Below are 20347 nucleotides of genomic sequence, written 5' to 3'. Positions count from 1 at the left end.
CGAAGCAGCAAAAGAGAAAAATACAAATAAAAACCTGCGGACAACGGCAGCAGAGCTTTGAAACGCTCACCTGAACTGAAGCCTTTATTTCTTCCTGACCATGTGTCCGCCAGGATGCAAACAGGACCCTGGGAGGAAGATTGGACGCAGTTAGTGGAGTCAGGAGAGGACATGCAGGCATGAGTTTGAGCGTGTGTAAACACACCGATCACTCGAATGCGTCACAGGAAAACACGCTCCGGACAAAAGGACTTTAGGACATCCCATGTATAACTAAAGCAAGCAGTTTATGAGACAAAACTTTAATGAAATAGATCATTTTTGCTGCTTCACTCATGTCATGTTCAGCTCTAATCAAAACTATAAAAGCCTGATTTAGTTCAAAATGTTGCATTAGACAAAGATGGGATCTGAAAGCACATGTTTCAACCACAGACAGCTGAAGCAAATCTTTATCCGCTTGTTACAAAGTTTTGTTGGCAAACCGCAGATTTATGTTGGATTTTAGTTTAACTTCAAACGCCCTCCTAAGCATTTTACCAGACTAATTAGCAGACATCCTTATGGCGATGGCTTTTATTTATTTATTTATTTTAAATGAGCAGCAGCACAGTGTGCACATCTACACCAAAGAGGCTGCTCGTAAACACAGCTGAGAGTCTGAGATGCTTATCTGACCCCGCTGCTCCGCAGATCCTAATCAAACACTGGGATGAGCCAGAACAAGCTCAGTCTATGGAGAATCCACCCTTCAACCTACAAGATTAAAAAGACTCGCCACTAACGTCCAAACAGACTCGTGTCTTTGTCCCCGGCCTGTAGGTCAGAGGTGTTTTATTCTCACACTTGTGGTTTTCAGTGAGCCGCAGATGAGCGAGTTTTAGATCGTTGATTTGTTGTATTTTACTTTTCAGGCTCATTCATTAGCTGATAAAAAATTAAAAACTATTGAAATGCTGAGTGACATTTTTGACAATTTCATTACATTCAAAAAATACGCATTAGTTATTTCTGTATAATGCAATCAGCTAATAATATATAAAACAGATGGGGGGGGAGAAATAAGGAAGCAGTTTTAATTTTAAAAACAGCAAACAATTTTACCTAATGAATTAAAAATAAAAAAAGCTTCAAACTTCCCCTTTCAAACACAAAAGAGGAACTAGATTGTTCTTTATGGGCCACTGTAAGAATAGAAACTAACAGTTTGTCTAACTGCATAATAAAAACATGCATACAAAAACTGTTTATTAAATATTAATGACATGACCACATGTCACAGCATAATCAGTAAACACCGTTTACACACTGATGCACAAAAGCAGCCAACAGCGTGAAAAGCAGAGCGACGCAGCTCAACGGTGCAAGTGGTGACCTCTGACCTCGGTCACCACAAACACAACAGGGGTCCCTGAAGATCCAGGGAGGGTTAACCTCTGGAAGCTACTTCAATAATATAAAAGTGCTTTGGCTGTAAGGGGACAACAAAGCCCCAAAAATGTGCAAAATGGGCAAGAATGGGCTTTGTATCATCATTTAAAAGAAATAAAACTGGTATGTAAAATGAAGCAATAAAGACTTGTGAGGAGGAGACGATGTTTGGCTACGGTTTGCAGAGATCGACGCTGCTCTTCGTTTCCATCTGCACTCCAAATGTCAGGTTTATTTCATGAGGTGACGGTGAAATATGTGGACTTTTAAAGGAGCTGCAAGTTTAAATTACTAAAATAATTAACTCGTTAATGCAGAGTCGTCATTCTATACGTTCAAAGATTTCTGCTAAAAACACAACCTGGCATAGTTTAATGGTTGATCTTGACCTAGAAGTGTCTAAAAGGGTCTTGAAGCAATGGATTCATATAAATTACTGACTAGATTCTTTGCACTAGACGCAGCTATGTGCAAGCAGTGATCACACATATAAAAAATTTAAATAAAATTTTTTTTTATCTTAACACCCAACGTTCAACGCAGGAACAAAGCATCATTTACAGTCAACGCTATCAGACTTCTCACTTCTTCTTACTGCTATATTGGTTCTCGTTTTCTTTTTTTAACAATCATAAACATCACATTTGTCTACATTTTTGTGACCAAGTAAATCAAAACCAACCAAGTTCTTATTCTATTAAACCAAATTCTCCAAATAATATACACTTCTGCTCTTTTTCTTGAATCAATGCCCCCACCCCCCACCACTACAGACCACCATCAGTACTGGGACACACTCTGCTCCACTGCTTCACAAGGATTTTTAAAACCAGGACATGTCACTTCTGGTTTTGTTTAGTTTTTTTTTTCCTTTCTTCCTCTGGTGCATTAAAAACCACAATAATTACTAAACGCTGCTATCATCATCATCAGCCTGGCTTTATTTATTTATTTTTTTCACAACAGCTAATACTCCAGCGTACAAAATGCTAGGCTCATTGACGGATTGTGTGAGACACACAACAACAAAAAAGGTGAATAAATGAGGCATTAAATTGCCTCACATCCGAGGACCACAATCCCCTCGACCACATCTAATTATGAGTTTTGGTCTCTTAATGCGAGGAGCGTTTCTGTCAACAGAGAAAGAGCTGCAGAGGGAGGCAGGATGTGGCTAAGCCTCCTCTGGTCCTAATTACAGCTTCCTGTCTCTGAAGCTGTCGAGTCCTGCGGAGCGCAAGCAGGAGTGATTTCAGGTGTCCCGTCCCCCACCCCCCCCTGTGGCCCGCCCCCCTTCGGAGACCTCTGGGCCACACAGAAGACCAAAGATCACCCCGCTGACCCTGTTCAAGCAGGAAGGAAACGGCAGGGAGCAACTGGGCCAAAGGGAGCAGTGATGGTATGAGAAGAGAGAGGGAGAGAGAAAAAAAACTGGGTGGAAACTGATGCAAGTGCACACAACTACACAAATCTAATTGCGCTGTGAAATCCTGCAGCATGCTGGATCGTAAGCTCTGAAGCCAGGTTGGAGGGATCAGCGTCTGATCGGCCTGAGTTTCAGCGCATCCAGCACAAACGAGGTTAAATGTTACTCAGAGGGGAAAAGTGACTTAACACCTGGAAATAAGAACCACTCCCACAGAAAAAAATATGAAATAAAAAGCAGGAAAGCACGCAGCTGCCTGGTGGCGATGCTCTGAACAAGCAAATGCCATCTATATGCATCGCTACTTCACAGAAGGCCGCTGCAGAGAGCACCTCGAGGCATATCGTGCAGCCGTCTGTGTGTGTGCGTGTGTGTGTGTTGAAGGCTTCTTGCCTCACCTGATAGCAATCAAGATGTATGGTAAAACACAAAAAAAAAAGTGTGACACAGATGGAAAAGCTGAGGTGAAGGACAGAGCTACACAAACCACCAACCGAACCTGGAAAAAAAACCGGTATGGCCAGACAGCGAGCGATGACTAAATGACTTGGCAGGAGCCGGCGAGCAACAGAACCCGCTTTATAGATTGAAACCGTGTGGCTCTTGTAAAGACTAAAACCCAACATGCGGCTTAGCATTAGCACCGGGGCTTTCAGAGCAACGAGCAGGAAGGTTAGGGGTTCGAAAATAACACCGTCCACATTACAGCAACTGTAATGCCCAAACCAGAAAAATACAAGTAATACGCCAAACGCAGACCTGATGCAAGTCTCATCGACTCCAGTGAAAATGAGACCGAGCAACTGCTCCCAAGAGACTGTCAGAGGCAATGAGCGGGCCCCAACACAGCTGGCATGCCAATGTAGTTGACTTAGTTCGACTCACTGCTCGAGTCACCGGTGCTACAATAAAACAAGATAAAATATATTTGTTTAAGCCATTTTTACATCTATGACTCACAGGTTATCGCGCATGTCTGAAACATTTCCGCTGCTGCTTGTTTTCCTTTTAAACTACGTGGTTAAAATGCATGAGATAAAGCCAACTGCAAAAGACATTATCTCAGTTTCCCTGCATGTTTCGTTTTTTTTCTTTTTTTCCCCCTTCAAAACCGAAGTGCACCGAGACGCTGGATGCCCCACAGGAGAAAAGCTAAAAGGCTTTTAATCTGAGACAAACCCTGAACGTCAGGCGGGTGTGGTGACCAGACCGAACGACGACCGGCATCTTGCATTAACTACTGTTGACACAGTGGTTTCTCAGACGTGCACTGAGGGTTAGCTCAGTTTACTGGTCCATGAAATATATTCAACTTGTTCACAAAGAAAGGCCATTAATATCGCTGTAAGACTTATGGGAAAAGTTTTGATCTTTTTTTTTTACCTTTTTTTTATTTGCACTTCTTGTTACTGTGCACTATTTTCTTTTTATACTTGTATCATGTTCAAATAAATTTTTTATTATTATTATTATTTTTAAGCATTTCATTTCCAGTGGTTCAAAAATATTTGATAGGTGTGTCTGGGCTCATAAATATTTAGGCACTCAGCTCGCCAGAAAATTCAAAACCAGTAATTTAACCTTCTGATTTATAGATGGAATAAACAAATATTGCATATTTTATGGAGGTAAACTAGAAGTGCTGACAGTCTGATTTAACACCCTGGAAACATGTTACTTTCCTGTTTTTTTCTTGCTCTCACTCTAGCTTTTTGTTTTTACCTAGATGACTAGGTGTCATTATTAAACAGGTTTTCCACCACAAACAAAACAACTGTTGTGATACGAGTTGAGTAATATTTCAGGAGTACTTTTAACAGACTGAACAGCTGCAAAGCCTGCACATCTCTTGCATAAATTACTAATGATTGCTCCTTATATAAGAATTGTTCAGAAAAATGACACAGATTACAGGGTCAGAAACTTCCATTGATCTCTATGGAAACTGCTGAGGTCTGAGCGCATTTTATCCCCGATCAGAAGTTACTGAATCATCCGACTGTTAAGTCGGTTATGATCTCTGGACATGCAGCTTCTACAGCTGCTGGTTTTTTTTGTAAAACAGAAAGCCACAGCAAACAGTGTGTTCACAGCTGCTAAAGCAGGCCGTTATAAAAAATACAGCCAGTAAGCTTGATAGTGAAACTATCTCACTGGATTGTGACTCACAACAAAAAAAAATTAATAAAACAAAACAGAAAATGGGGAAATTTTTCTGTTGCGGTTTCCTGAATTCTGAGCATTTGCGACCAATCAGCCGGATCGCCACGTAGCTTCGTTTTGCATGGCCCGGTATTGAAACGCGCAGCTTTTTGTTGAGTGCACGGTTTGGAGGACTGCAAGCCGAATTCTCGTTTCCCCACTTTGCCCACCTTGGCAGCTGCACCCCTGCTCATGATTTAACCAGCCGGAGGACAGAAATGTGCATGCTCACCCCCCAAGCAAGATTTATGATGCTGCACGCAAACACAGTTCTGTTCTCATACATCTTAACTACTTGGGGACTACAAGCGCACGCCACGCTTGTGTCTCCAAAACCACTCATTTGATTTTGGAACAGAACAATAAAATAATGTTACATAGGGAAGTTTTTGGTTTTTTCGCCCCAGCAGAGTCAAAACAGCATTAAAGTAAAACGTAAAACGTTCTTGCAATGATGATTAAACATAAAGCAGCATTTGTCTTTGACTAGGCAATTATCTGCATCTTCTTACATTTGGTCCATAATTTCCTTTGCGCTCTCCTCGCCTACTCACATTATGATTTTGTGGCTATGCAACAAGCAATTAACCTGACGCACCAGATGGTTTGTTACACGGAACCACCTGGGAGATAATTGCTGGAAATTGCAGGCGGCTTCAAAAGAAATCCTTGTCAGAGGGTGAAATTATTAGTAATTTTCCAGAAAGCCATTCTTGGCTGGGTTTGTTAATCTGGGTTTGTAATAACCAGTTATTACAACACTCTGACATATTACAGGAAACCGAATTGAACAGGAGATCTGAGCGGGAGAGCCACAGAGTTGTCTGGAAAAAGTAGCACAAGGAAGCAAAAAAAAAACAACAAAAAAAAGAAATATATTGACTTTTAGGCTGAGTGTGTTTTCATACTTCCATCTGTCCATTAGTTTAGACTGTTTCCATCACTAGAAGAGCATCTTTCCACTCAATCAGGCATCAAAATAACCCATTAGTGTCCCATTTAAAAACAAAAAATGTGTTTGATTGCCCAAAGAACTCCTAAACAATTCAGGTTATCTTTAGCAAAGCAGATCGGAAACAATGTTTTGAAAAAAATGGACAATAGAAGAAATGCAAACCTGACATTTTTTCTCCTAACTGAATAAAGTAGACTGTCCCCACCGCCTGCAGCCATAAGACATGCTGGTCATGGTTGTAACTCTGCTAGCTAAAATCATACACACACAAACACACACACATATAAATAACTTGGAGGAAATAAAAACAATTGTGCTGGACATCTACAAGATGAAACTGGAGAGCACCATTTTATATGTGGGAAAACACCAGTCAGAGAAGTTTACAAAGCGACAACTCGGATCGAAAGCAGCTGCTAGGTCGCATCCTTTTAACCGTTACTTATTAGGTCTGGAGTTCATTTGGACCCAGAATGCAAGCAGATGCAGAGAACTGAACTAAAAGAAAACTTTATAAAAATAAAATCGCTGGCGTGGTGGCAAACAATAACAATAACAACTTACTTTACAGCAGCTCACAGGGGAACATGAAGAGTGCGACAGAAGGAACGGACCTTAAATGGGGAAGACAAGATTGAATATAAAAGACGAAGCTGACGAGGAAGTGGAAATGGGTTAGTGATTACAAACTAGGGACAGGTACAGACAGGAAAAATCAGTGAGGTGCAGATGACTGTAGCAAAATTACACAAGAACATATCATAGTAAACACAGAAGGATAACAGAAGTACAGGAACATGAGAGAACAAGGCTATAAAACCTAACACAAACGATTACTAAAAAGACCTCAAAAAGCACCGCCTCATCTGACCTGGGAAATGTTCAACTGTCCACTGATGCACATCAAGTCTTGTTGGAAACAGAAAAACCCAACTGAAGTAAATGTATAAACCTCTCTTGGTTAGGGATGGGCAAATGGTTCTCATATTTTCGAAGTCTAGTTTTTTCTTCCCACTGGCTCCTGGTAGTAACACACAGAGTGTGTTTTCTAATAGCGCTTTTCCAGCAGGGGTCCTTTTTTTCATTACAACACTTATCCCCCCAAAACCCTCCTGAAAAAAAACAAAAATCCAAAAACTCAGTCCTAAAATATGTTTCTGCCATTGTAATATATTTTGAAAGGCTTATAAAGTGGAAACTGTGGTCACAGGTGAGCTCAGCGTAAGATTGTCTCATTCTTAGAACGTCAATCTTTTACTTAACCTGTTTCTAGTCTTTAATTATGTCTTTTTAATTGTTTTTAAGTTGTTTTTGTTATACAGAACCATTTTTTTCTTTTAGACGACCAATAATATAATTGCCTGTGAGTCTGTTGTGTTTATTTGTCTTGTTAGTAAAATCTCTCATGAACCAATGAATGGATTTTACTGAAACTCTCAGAAAAAAAATGTATTAAAATAACTAATACTGAATGTACAATTCAAATACAACTTATTAACTTTTGGAGTTAACCCAATTCATGATGGACACAACTAACCAACCTGAGAAAAGAAAAAAATGGCCGTAACCCAACCAGTTTTACTGTTATTGAGCTGAAGTCTGATGTGGGAGCTGAGGGTCATCCCCATCTCCTACTCCAACAGATCTTTGGTCTAAACTTTGGCATGCAAAGTTTCCATTCTTTTATCTTTCTAACACATCTGAATGGCAATAAATGGATCTGAATTAAAGCTTGTGCTGTACACTTAAAGACTATTTGTCTAAGATTTCAAACAACAAAGTCTGCCAAGCCCAGCTTTAAGAGGCGGCACGTGAACACAACAAGCTTACAGACTTCAAGGCAGCCGAACAAAAGCTGTATATATTCAGAGAGAAAAAAAAGAAAACCTAGATTGCAAGTTTGTTTTGTTTTTTCTTTCCTGATGAAATTACAGTATATTCTCCAAGCCCCAGCATGCTCGCCTTCAGCCTCCTATAATATTCTCAGTGAAGTGAACTGCAGCCATTATTTGACTGCCAGGTAAGTACAGACCTTGAGGCTTATACAGCTGCACACCAACTCACTAAAAATTCACTTTCTGCAGCCCGGCTGAGGAGCAACTGGAAGGCAGAGTGGATACTACAATCACAAGCGTCCTGAAACATCTTCCTTATGAGCTAATGTTCTCGCTTTGGCTCAGAAAAATAACCCTCGCCTACATTTAACCTGAAAATAGTTATTTGTAATCAGTGGTTTAAGTCTGGGAAAGCTAAAAAAAAAAAGATGAATCAGCTGCACTGAAAGACAAAAGGAAAAGAAAAAGGAAAGCAGTTTCACTGAGGCAGTAAAAGGCTGTGAAAACCAAGAAGAAGAATAAAATACTGTAAGGGAAGCCACCATCTCTCTCTTTTCTGCACATTTTATATTTAAATACAACATTGTTTTGAATCAAACTTACAGAACTTTTTTTTTCCCGTATTTCAGCTCTCACAAGTGGAGCTGTTCTCTATGAAAAAAAATAATAGAAAAACCTGCTTTCTTCCAGAAGTTCAAGCAGACGCGAGTCGCTAAATAACTAACAATCAGAGAAAACTGGAAAAAGAAGAAACGAGGCAAACGTCTGGAGGAGTAAGACAGCCAAAAACAAACAAATATGTACTAATTTTCTATTTCTTATTCAAATGTTTGAAGCCTTTGACTTGAGTACTAAAGAATACATTAGCAACAAACACTTGTTGGTAACGCTGCGTTTCTGCCTTTTCTTTTAGCAACATTTGTTTACTGGTTTTTCAAGGTTAACCAAACAGGAAGCAGATATGTTGGTCAACCAGCTGGTTTGTTTGCCTGCTAACACACATTCTGGGCATCAATGCATTTCTTTCACTTTTGCAACAGAACAACCTTTCATTTAGTTAACAAATATATTTGTTAATACTTCTAATACTTTGAAATCAAACACAACCCACAAAGACAATAACAATCAGAGCTGACTTCGAATAGTTCGTGGCAAAAGTTTTCAACAAAGATCCTGCCCAACCTGTTAGCTCTCAATCTGTGTGATGTGGATCACTCTCAGCTACTAACACACCAAATTCTAGGTCAATGTCTGTAAAATTGACCGAGTTGTAGCCGTTTTGTGTATTTAAAGGTTGTTTCGCTGCGGCAGGCACGTCAAATCAGGTTTACTCCAATAGGTAATCAGTTGTAGATGTATATCGGGTAATTACTTTTAGGAAGTTCCAGTGAAATTGGTCCAGTGGTTGCTAAAATATTTTGGTAACAGACAAGACACTTTTGGTGGCAGCCGACAACTGCGGGGATAAAAGAATCAATTTTGCTTGCTATGGAAACATACTGGCATATTTCCTGAGCCACAGGGACATTTTTGCATCTATTCTTGGTTTTGACAGGTTCAGATGGAAGAAAAAACAAAAAAAAGTAGATCCTAGAGGTCCTTTGAGTCTCCAAGTCTCCCAGGAAGATGTGACCAGAACCTAGTATAAATGCAAATGCAGCGGCGGGCTGTCTCATTGTGAGAAAAACAGATTTTCCAGTGAGGTGCTACATGATGGAGAATATGGCTGCAGTGGGTGCTGAGTGGGCGTAAGCACCTTCACAACTGGGAACCGAGGTTATTAATAAACTTCAGCAGGAGTGGAGAGGTTTTTAGGGAGACTTGTGCTCGGCGGCGGCGGCAGCTCAGACGGTCAAAAACCTACAGCTTCTACAGCTGATAAGCCGCAGCTCACATCGACCGTTCGCATTGACCGCTTTCTGAAAACGGTTGATCAATGAAGCCCCGGTTCCATCGAGGTAAGGAGTTTGAAAAGAGCCGGCTCGTTGCGGGGCCTTTTTTAATAATTCACCCGGCGCCCAGCTTTTCAGCCAACTCAATCAGAAGTTGTCTTCTCACTCTGCCTACAAATATCACAACTGGGCGCGGCGATGAATTTAATTTCTGACATATTCAGACAGCAAACCTTCACAGCCATTTCTAAAAAAAGACAAAAGACATAAAACCATAACCGTGCCTTTAAATTGAAGTGAGAGCCAAAGCGGCTGACAGAGTCTGAAAATCGCTGAAACAGACGAGACACATGCTCATGTGATCACGTTTGTACCTGGAAGGCAGGAATGCTTCACTACAAGCGCGATTTATTTCCCCTACAAGTACAGTTCTGCAGATGTAAACTGATCCTTGTACTCATATTGGGAAGCCGGATTTTTGTTTGAAAAAGACACTAAATCTGTGTCATACTGTAAATTCTGTACCTGTGTTTAAAGTCTAAAAAAGAGAACTTTGATGACTAAATATTTCTCCTGTAGTGACAAATCTGTCATATGAAAGTTGACATTTTTTGCTAATATTCGCCGTTAATGCGTGAACAATGAAAGGGAACCACAATATATAAGCAATATCTGGCATTTACACAAGACTGAACAGTAAGCTTTCATTTGTGCAATCTGATCAGATTTGCTTTCCCTGAGGCACAGTTTCTTTCTTTTTATTTTGGCTTTCTTTTGTTTGTGTTTGTATGCACGGAGCAGAAAGAGATTATTTGTATATTCCCTGGGTGCTTCTCCATGCAAAAAGCCTGGTTTTAACTTTCAAATTGATTAAACGTCACATGTAGTGTGATTTAAATGGGCCGAGCCTGGAGTTGTTTTTAATAATCACAGTGACAGGTAGGGTAAAAAGCCTGTCATGGTAGTTTATCGTTGACTGTACACAACGCCCGCCACCCAGATTTTAGACAGGGAGCAGATTTTAGATACTGTCAGAGTCTCTGACAAGTCCTTCGCTTTAATGGAAGGGTTATGGTTCCTCAGAAAGTGCTCTAAAGACATGCTGTCTGAATACATCAGGAATCAAATTCATAGCCGTTCCCAGTGGCCTGACTGGAAGGTGAGGCGAACAGCCGGCTGTCACAGGGGCGGCCGACGGCTTTGCTCCGGGTTGGACGCAGAAAACGTTCAACAGCAGTAGTGCCACAGAGTACGGCGCCCTGCCTTTGTTCAAAGTTTTGACATCAGCCGTCAAGAGTCATCCCATGTCATGAAACGATGGATGTGCATCTGCTGATTACCAGCTGGAGTCTAAATGGCTGCCACAGCTAACCTACATCAGCAAACACAGAAATGGCTAACTCGGTCAGTTTTACAGATACGGAGCTAAAATCTGACCAGGTAGTAGCTGAGAGTCATTCCCAACACGAACACCAAGCGCTAACGGATCAAGTGAGATCTCATAATATCACATGCAGTCTCACACAATATTATTTTTGAGATTTGACCAAAAGGCTAATATGCTGTCATTTGTCAAGACAAGATAATCTTAGTTTAAAACATTGGGATGTAAGGCAATGGCAAGGTCTTTTAATCACTCACATTTGTTTTTTACATGAGATTGGACTGTACAAAAAAAGTCTTCAATCAAATCTGTCTTTCTACAGTATTTTACTACATGTAAATATTTGTCAAACTGAATTTAGTGCAACATGTATTTTTTTTATTACAGCATTTTCTCTCAAAATGTCAAGAAAAGTGTATTTACAGAGAGCTGTTGACAGTTCTACAGAGAGCACTGAATGTGTTTGCAAAATTTTTTTTGCAAAATTAAAATGAGACCAAAAAAGCAATCAGTTTGCTTTTAGGGAAATTCACTTTTTGCATGTTTTTGTACTTCCATTTGGGTATCCACTGCTTCTAGAAACAGACCAAGCGCAAACAAAACAAAACAAAACGTTTTTTGACAGTAAGTAAATGTTTTCTGGTGTCTGCAAAACGACCTGTTTCAATAACCTCAGGATTGTTGAGTCACAATCCCCGTTACCTAGCAACCCCAAGTGGAGCTCCTCCCACTTCATTACAAGAAGACCATCATGTTAGTTCTGCTGGTTTTACTGCTGAACAATGTCTGCTGGAAAAGGAAAATGTTTTGCTGTCAGATGCAATATAGAACATGTACTGCCGGTGTCCCGACCTGGTACCAGTCGGGTTTCGGACCGCTGATTGCTGCTCTCCTGCTTGACTGTGTTCAGAACCGCTAATTGCCCCTGTCCCAAAGTCAGAATCCTCAGAGTTTGAATTAATAACAATATAAATGTGCGTCAGATCCGCAGCGTTTACTCCTTCAGAGAGTTTTTATGTTTTCAGACAGAACACTGAGTTGGGGGGCGTGGCCAACAGCAGCTAATTTGCATAAAAGTGGCGTAGCCCTAAAACCACTCATTCTGAAATGAGCTCAAAACAGGCAGAACTGATCAGGAGAAATCTCAATATCTGAGAATGATTTTGTGTATTAAATGTAATGAACATGTGTTGTATAGCTCAGACCTATCCCGACCCGTTCAAGGAAGCAGAATAGGTCCCCTTTAAATAATTCCTATTGCATTTAAAGTACGTAAAACTGAGAAATCCAATACAGGACTAATTATATTAAAAAGTACCATATCAACAAAAAGGTAACTGCTTCATAACAACATTGTTCTAGAAATTTCAGAAGCAACATCTTCTTCCGTGATCACATTTGTTTTAAAAAAGAAAAAAACTGAAGTTTCACCCATTGTAAACATGCGGCTGTGGCTTAATCTTTTTTCTTTTCTTTCTTTTTCTTATCTGCATCTGTTGTAATTTCCTGGAAAGTAACTTCCAGGCACTGTTAGATGAAATCTCTCAATCAGGTTCCTCAAGAAGAGAAAAGTCAACATCAGTCCTGTGAACAGGTTCATTTGGTGACAACTCACAGGACTGGGAATTCAGACATGCCATAGTCAGGACTTCTCAGAAACAGGTGTTACCTTATAAAAAAAAGTTCCTGTGTTAAAATGGTTACATTAGTCAATAAGGTGAAACGGTGAGGCTGAGGGTATTCATAGTAACCTTGTTTAAATAAATGCACAAAGTTTACAAATCCAAAATGAGAACAACCAAAGTTAGCCTTGAACTCTGTTGTCATTTAGAGACACTTAGAACTAAATTTGAGCTTTGATCTCAAAGTCGCCCATGTGATGAGCTTAAGCTAGTGGGGTTTTTTGCAGAAGCTGCCCCGTCAAAAAAAAAAACCTGAAACTTTCTGAGCAGAAACGTTTCTCTTTATTACCTATTTAGATCTTGTGACATCTCCATTACACTTCTCATTTCTTCTGCAACACCTCAGCCGCCCAGCTCGCAGTGTTGTAAAAAAACGGTTTCGGCTTTTTACTCAGCTTTTGCGCATCTTACATCTCCAACTATATCAAATGTTTGGCTGTTTGTTTGTTCGAATGGAAGGAGGTGCAGCTGAGGCTTTAATAAAGCAGAGGAACAGTGCCGCTTCGCCTGCAAAAATCTGATCTGTGAGGAGATTTGTTTGTCTTTTGTCATGAGATCCGGTGCTGTTCAGAAAACATTGGGGTCTACCTGAGCACCCAGGTCTAACAAGGCCGATGGTATGCACCACAGACATCTCAAATTAAACAACCAGGTGTAGAGTCATGCAGACGCTACACAAAGCTTTACCACAAGAACAGCTGTGTATAGCAAAGAGAGAGATTACATCGATGGAAACGGTCCTGAAACAAATACAGGTGGCATCAAATAAAGGCCGACTGTAATCTTCCAAATTATTTTTCCTCGACTGAAACTGCTGCCGAAAATAATCATCCAGGCAGAAAAACTTGGGATTGTTTACATCCAGAAAACAGAATCCTTAATATCACCACTGTGTACTCTGCCATCAAACCGGCAGAAGGAAATTCTCTCAGTTGCGCATCACAGAAAAGAAAATAATTACAGACAGCGAGCAAGAACAAAAATGTCAGATGTCTCTTGACATTAAAACGAAAAGTGAGAGAATTGAGGAAGAAAAAGCACACGCTGAATGAACCAAATCCTTTTTTTTTTTTATGGCTCACTCTATGAAGCCCCGACTGCATGTCCAGCCGGCTTCAGCCTCTGGAGGCAGCAAGACTATCACCGTGTGGGTGAGCAGACTTCACCCTGTGTAATTATGTTGGCAGCATCTGAGCTCTGCGAAGGGTCCACCGCACTTCATTACATCTTCAAACCCAAAGTGCTGCTATTGAGAGCAGCCATTAGGCTGAAAGCAACAAAAGCTCAGATAAATGAGCAAGAGAGAACAGACAGGACAGTGTCACAGCTGAAATTACTGTATCCCATCTTTTTTTTCTTTGTCAAACCTGCTGATTTATCCGTCACGGTATGGTAAATAAAGCATCTTTTTCTATACAGTATATTTGCTTTCTTTAACAAATAGAAGAGTTTTTACTCTTTACTTCTAAGACCTAAAATCCCAGGGTTTAAACCTCCATATTCATATCTTTTTCCTAATCCTGTAACGCTCCAACATAATGACATAATGAAAGGCTTCCTCCTCCCTTTACTTCTGCAGCTCACCTTCTTTCCTTCCCCCCAACATTTCCCTTCTCCTGTGACCTACATTCAGCTGAAGAGCCGTGCATGTGGATGGAAGTGCAGACGCTGCACTGCTGACTAAATTTGTGATCGAACATGTTTGCTCTAAAATCTTTAATTTTGTTTTTTTCTTTGGTTTGTTTTCCAAAGCCATACTGTGCCCACGCAGAGAACAGAATTAATACTGTATCCCCATGTCGCATCTTGCTCGCTGCTCAACCTGCCAGTTTCTCCTCCCGTGGAAAGGGGATGGATTAGCCGGCCTCTCGTCACTGACACCTAGCACGAGGAGGTGAGAACACACTGCAGGCAAATACAGCTCATTCCAGCTCATTCCGACTTTCATTCCGAGCGCCTGACAATCACATGCACTTCAGCATGCAGCCACATGAATTCACACACACACACACACACACACACACACGAGCGCGTCAGAATCAGGTTCACTGCCGAGTTTACGCATGCAGAGGAATATCTCTTGATGACTAGAAGGAGTATAATTAAACGCACACAAGAACAAAAAAAAAAAAAACGTGCAAAAAACAGAGCTAGGTAAACAGCAGCGCTGAAACCTCAAGCGGATCACGGATGGCAACAAAAACAATGAAGCCTGCGTGTTTCAAATTCTTTCGCAGGTAATAAAGAGGATGTTTTCCCGAGAACTTGCAGGGACTTGCGCCTCACATCAGGACAGGTGGAACTCTCGATTTCCACTCTTGTGACTCCACAGATGAATTCCAACTTGCGTTTTGTGTAAAACACAACCTGCGGCGTTTTCCACAAGATAATAAACGGTGACGATGTAGCTGCGGTGTTAAGCTTTCCAGATCCCAACATCTGTCCTGGACCTGAACGCTTGTTTGCCTGAGACGAAACCAAGAATTCGAGCGACTACTAGCATTTAAAAATGATCTGTTTCTCATCGTTTTTGGGTAACATTCAAAATGACATCTTTACAGAAGCATTTGCATTGAATCACTGGTGCAGCTGGGCTCACAAACTGAACTTCCAAGCGTTAGAAGAATCATTTTTAAAACCTAAATGTAGTGCTGCACAGTGTTTTCAAAATAAAACTCATTCTTATCGCAATATTAATATTGCATTAAATCGCAAACTGCATGCTAATGATATATTTGGCAATCAGAAGAACCTCAGTTGTGTAAATGCTCACAGCTGATTTATTCACACTGAAACACATATTTACAAAAAAATACATTCTCTATATTTGTTGTTTCTAACAATGTTCTTGTAAATATGGCACCATTCTAGAAATATCTTCATCTGCTTGGAAACTCCCCAAAAATGACCCAAAGCGCTGAAGTAGCCTGTATGTGGCGCTGCAACTGTGCCATGAAAACACACCAAAACCAGAAAAACTAGGCGACACAGGTTAGATTAGAAGTGGGGCGTCAACGAGACATCGTTTCCAGAAAAGGTTGTGTTTTGGCTGTCTACACAAAAATCCCCAGGGTGGTGTTTCAACATTTTCTCACTCTGGACCCATTTAAAAAATTAAAAAATACAGTTTTCAGGCTCCTAAAATGTCATTTCTGTGTGCACACAAGGCTTAATAGTTGTATATTTACTTAAACCGTTCCTATGTGGACAGCCCATTAGATATTAATGGTCAAAATGCAAATACAACACAAGGAGTGTCGTATTAAAAACAAAGGGAAGTGTGAGGATTATGTGGTTGCATTGCAACTGATGCCACAACATTAAGTAACGACCCTTGTGCAGCCCTAACTGGAAGCCATGATAACTGATTTTTGACTGACGGTTTAACCAACTTTAATCTTCAGCTTTAAAACAGCAAATGTGGATTAGATGTTTCCAGCAGCTGGTTCACAGGGAAGAGCTTGTGCAGTTGGGTCAGAGGATGTGTGTGTGTGTGTGGCCTTCTGTGCCACACAGGCAATCAACAGAACAGAAGGGAGCGGAGGTCGTTACTCGGACATTACACCTTCAGGAAGAAAAATTGCACAAAATCAGTCACCTTGAAATTTCCGAAAGAAAAATGGAAAGAAGTCCTCGGGAATTTTCTCTTCTCCGGGCAAAGAGTAATCATTCTCTCCTGTCAGCAAGTATTGACCGGGGTTCTTCTGCAGAAGACTGTACGTGTGAAAAGTCATGAAAGCTATTTAATTGTGTGTTATCTAATCACACAACGTAGGTTTTCTGACGTCTGACAGCTTTTCCTGCCATTAGACAAAACCAGCCCAACTTAACATCAGAAATGTCAGATTTTCCGAAATTCACATCAAAGCTAATGATACTTGACAGCAGTGCCTCCACGGTGACAAAAAATTATAGTTATTCCTTTAAAACCCCTCTACATCTTTGTATATACACATATAAAAGGACAAAGACAAAAACAATAAAACTATGTTCAACGTTTTGTGAAATGGTCAAAAGAAAAAGATTGATGCCTTTCATCCCAGCTCTCTCCCGGAGGTAAAACGTTCGGGCTCGTGAGGGACGGCCTCATGCTGCCGTAAAATCAGGTCCTGCAAGGTCAGACCAGAAAGTACTAACTCTGATCCCGCTGAGGGAGATTAGGTCTGTCCTGTCCCTTCCAGCCTCCTCCGACTAAAGGAGTGTTTATATCAGCGGAGCGAAAAAACGTCTATTTTTACAAAGTTGCGCTCACAAGCTCATTAATCTTGCCCGGAGAAGAGAAACTACACCCAATAATGGCCAAAAGTGCAGGGAGGAAGAAATCTATCTCGCAAACACACACACCTGTCACAGTCCATCTGTTAGAGAAAACTCACAGTTGATTCTTAACGCAGAGAGGAGACGACTCGGTCCCCCTGCAAGCAGTGCTTACAGTAAGCACACACAATGAAGTCTTTGTTCTGCGGCGAGTAGCGAAAAACCCAGAACACTTAAAAAACACCTGGACAAGGTCGCTGCACTGCCAATTAGCCTCCATCTATCAGAGCACCACCTGAGATGTTCGTGCACGATGTAATTACAAGAGCGGAGACCGTTTCGTCTGAAGTCAGCACTGAGAGGACACAAAGCTTTGAAATAAAGTCCTCAACCAGACTTCCAGTGGCTCTTCACACCTGCTCCATTTGGTGGGGGGTTTTACGCAAAAGCTGACAGACCTAAATAGGAGTGCATTTTAAAACCAGTTAAACTAATTATGCTGCTAAAATAATAGTGTAGCAGCTAAATTATAATTAAATTAGGGTGACACCTTTTCCATCAGCGTACCACATCCTTGAGCTCTCGTTAAAGCAGCGGCACCAGGTCAGATATCCACTAAAAACTGATTAATTACTTGAAAGGAATTCAGTCACTGAATTATTCAATCTGTTATCATTATCAGAACTCAACCATTGAACATTAATCTGTTAATTACAGGGAACCCTTATCATACTGTTTATATTTGCCCAATAAGAATGAAACCAAAGATTTTATTACAAAAATAAACTAAATCAAAATAAAATCAACACAACCCAAAGTAACTAATACTAAGAATTTAAACACTAATATTCTGAGGAATGACTGTTCAGTAACTATTGGGATTAATAAGCTATCAAGGTCAATGAGCAACAATGAATACATTAAGGATCTAAATCAAAAATAGCCATTATCAGTTTATTTAAACCAAGATCATTCTTTGGACAGGAGGGCGATTTAGGATTTACTTGCACAAGAATTTGGACGATTCAAAGCTAGTTTGATAAGGTCTTAGTTTTGGAATATGACTGATAGGATGTTACAATTCTGCCAGATTGTCAGGTTTTTTTGACAGGACTGCAGATGAGGAAGAGGCATTATCAAAGCATGCATCAGCTGAAATCTGTAACCACATTCAAATTGCTTTTCTGTCACCAAACCCAGCTCCTTACCGTTTCAAGACGGCATTAATGTTAAAGAATGAGGGGCGGTGTAGCCGAGCTCAAAGGGAAAAAGCCGACTTGGTTTCTTTGTCGATACAAACAAAAGTTTGGGAATTTTCTTCGGCCATCGGACACAGCTGACTGACAGCTCGCGGCAACAAGCTCGGAAGGAGACGGTGCCACTCGACACTCGATGTGACAACACTGACTATAAGTCAACTGCAGGAGCATTAAAACCTACATCGTTCTGCAGTTTCACACAATGACTTTAAATCCGCTGTATACCTTGAAACTGAAAATCGAGCCAACGTGTTTTCTAAATCTGAGTCACCAAACAGACGACAGAATACCTACAGAAAGCCTCCAGTGTGGTTGAACCAGACCATCGTGAAGAGGAGACATCGGCGGGAACGTGGTTCCACGAAGAAGTGCGTCATTGTGGCACGAGCACGTCACCTTCCGAAAGCAATCAGTGTGCAGGTTTTTCTTGAACGACAGCCTGCCAAAAACCTCTACGTCTCGCATGATGCTTTGCAAACAGAGCAGAGCATGACGGCACCCACAGCATGCTGGCGCTGAAGAGGGAATGCAAGCGATCGTATCACCGTTCTGTCTTCTGGAGGATCGTGAGGAATGCTCGTTCAGTGCTCGCTGAAACAGTATTACTGCCTGCAGCTACGAAAAGCAGCAATAATGCAATTACATGTCTGGGTTTTCTTTTGTCTGTTAGGAAAACATCTCATCAGCAAACGGAAGGATTTTAATAAAACTCCTAGACTATAACTATGTTGATTTTGCGCATTCTGAGCTAAAAGTTTGTGTGGTAGTAGCCTTCCAATCCTGGTCCCTGATGCATACTTTAAACCAGTGGTCTCCAACCCTGGTCCTCGAGGGCCACCATCCTGCATGTTTTACTTGTTTCTCTGCTCCAACACACCTGATGTGAATCAATGGGTGATTAACAGGCTTCTGCAGAACATGAAGAGGTAATTTAACCACGGAATCAGGTGTGTTGGAGCAGAGAAACAAGTAAAACATGCAGGATGGTGGCCCTCGAGGACCAGGGTTGGAGAACCCTGGGTTAGAGCTTGAACAAGATGTTTGCTTTAAATGTTGGCATGGAGGGCAGCAGCCAAGACACAGTCCTTCAAAGAATGCTAGTTTTTATTTAAAAAAAAACAAAACACAAAAAGAGTTTCTCATTTATGATTAGGAAACAAAAGAATACAACACAAACACTGGGAGTTTTGAAGCTGGAGCCACAGCAAGAGCCAAAACGAACATCATCTTGTCAAAGACGGAGCGGATCTGACACAGGTCAATTTGTATGCAATATCACAAAAGTGCTGACAGAACTCATTCATATCAGCATTTCACACAGGCGGCTGCTGCGTTCGTGAAAAATTTATATCTAGCTGCACAGAGAGAAGAAAGCAGCTAATCTACAGCTCAACAGCCCCTTTTTCAGAAAGCTTAACCTCTTTATAATCCGTCTGAACCCTGGACACTTAAGTTTTAAACACAGACTGAGATTAGCAGCTTCTCGGGAGTTTTACAGCGCAACTATGAAAGCTGCATCGCCGTAAGCCGCTGAAGCATCACTCGTCCCCCTCTCTAAGAAGACAACACCAGGAGTGGAGACGAACGCGGGCCGCGCCTCCCCACAATCTTTGCCTTAAGGGAGTTTACAGTCCTGTAAGGCGAGCCAATTACCATAGACGCCCGTGTGTTTCCCCTCTGAGTGCTTCTCGCACACTCAGCCACGAGGTGAGGGGCACAGCTGGTCTTGATGACTCAAGCGCTCCCGCTTTCGAAGGCCGAGCTCATATAACTGCTGGCCCCGTCGGTCAGGGCGCATCTGAAATTACACCTCCACCTTCCCCGGGTGCCCGCAGAGTCCCAGCACTCCTCCTGTACAGAAGCTGTACAGTCTGGAGCGAAACACAAATACAACTATTCATTACAGCCAACAAAAACAAACGTCTTTGAGGCTTTCTATTAACTATTAGAAACGGGATGCACATTCTCAGAAGAATTACGCTGAATCATAAGGTGAAGTGATATAAGACTTCCCTTTTTTTTTT

The 20347-nt window shown here is 41.1% G+C and overlaps 1 protein-coding gene across 1 annotated transcript in view; it reads right to left on the bottom strand.

The window, feature by feature from the left end:
- st6gal2a (ST6 beta-galactosamide alpha-2,6-sialyltranferase 2a) overlaps positions 1 to 20347 on the bottom strand; it is a 55299-nt gene that overhangs the window by 28091 nt on the left and 6861 nt on the right. The window contains exon 2 of the mRNA XM_017410278.3: positions 71 to 128. The gene's annotated coding sequence lies outside the window, so the exon portion shown is untranslated. The remainder of the gene's footprint in view (positions 1 to 70; positions 129 to 20347) is intronic.

This window comes from Kryptolebias marmoratus, linkage group LG6, assembly GCF_001649575.2.
Source record: "Kryptolebias marmoratus isolate JLee-2015 linkage group LG6, ASM164957v2, whole genome shotgun sequence".
In the NCBI taxonomy this organism is placed as follows: domain Eukaryota; kingdom Metazoa; phylum Chordata; class Actinopteri; order Cyprinodontiformes; family Rivulidae; genus Kryptolebias; species Kryptolebias marmoratus.
Note: the sequence above shows the minus strand (reverse complement) of the source record. Positions and strands in the feature narration are given on the sequence as shown.